This window comes from Arachis ipaensis, chromosome B03, assembly GCF_000816755.2.
Source record: "Arachis ipaensis cultivar K30076 chromosome B03, Araip1.1, whole genome shotgun sequence".
NCBI lineage: Eukaryota > Viridiplantae > Streptophyta > Magnoliopsida > Fabales > Fabaceae > Arachis > Arachis ipaensis.
In genome coordinates, this window is record NC_029787.2 from 12,359,547 (window position 1) to 12,360,730 (window position 1,184).

Below are 1,184 nucleotides of genomic sequence, written 5' to 3' on the forward strand. Positions count from 1 at the left end.
AATTTCTATAATCTGACAATTGATTTTTATAATTAGTTATATTTAATTTTAATGATTAAAATTTGAAAAGATTATATATTATAGTTAAGATAATGTACTTGTTAGACAAAATATTAATTTAATTTAACTTAATTAAATTATTAAATAATCGTTTTGTTTTTTGTAATTGTATAATGTCATAAAGAAAATATATATATATATTTAGTAGCCAAACATCATATTTTAAAATATTATTAATTAATAGTTGACTAAAAATAATAAATTATGTTAACTCTGTAGCACTACTTATGCTGTATTACACATATGGGTAGCATGCTTTTGGTGTACAGGCAGGATGTCTCAATCATTTTAGTATCATGTTTGGCGACCATGTGAAACGCTAGCTCTTTTGGTTCCTTTTATGCACATTTTTTATTCTCACTTGAAGCTAGAAGATGTCTGGCACCATGTACATTAGCGATGAGATATTCTTTGCACAATAATTTTGGAAGAAGTTAAACTTGATTTGATGCTCTTTGATCCTATCAAGCAGGCAGGAGATAAAACAAGTTGGTTTTGGACAAACTCAAATACTCTCACCTACTCAACTAAAAGTGGGTATGAATGGTTATTGAAGAAGAAATTTGGTTGGAATGATAATGAAAATTGGCTTTGGCTTTGGCACTTGAAAATACCGGAGAAGATAAAGTGTCTGCTCTGGCTTTGCCTCAACAACGAAGTTCCCACAGTTAGTTACCGGTTTCAAAGAGGTCTTCCTACTTCTGATTTTTGTCAGAGATGTTATCTTGCTCGAGAAGATATTAACCATTGCTTTAGGACTTGCCAAAAAACTCGTCAGATTTAGATTAGCTTAAACTTGGGAATGACCGATGAGGACTCTAATTTGGATTTTCTGTTTTGGATTCGTTCTAATCTCAACAAAAATGAGTTTCTCTTTGTAGCGGTCTTTTGGTGGATTTGGAGGGATAGAAACAATGACATCTTCCATAAAGATGATCTATGGAGTAAGGAGAAATTTGTTCACTTAGTTAAACATGCTGCTCGAGATTTATTTAATGTTGTTACCACCCAAAAACATATTATTATTCCTTTCTCTTTGCAATATAATTGAGAATCACCTCCAATGAATGTCTGTAAAGTGAACTGCGATGCAAGCGTTTTTGAAAATGAGTAATTAGCTGACT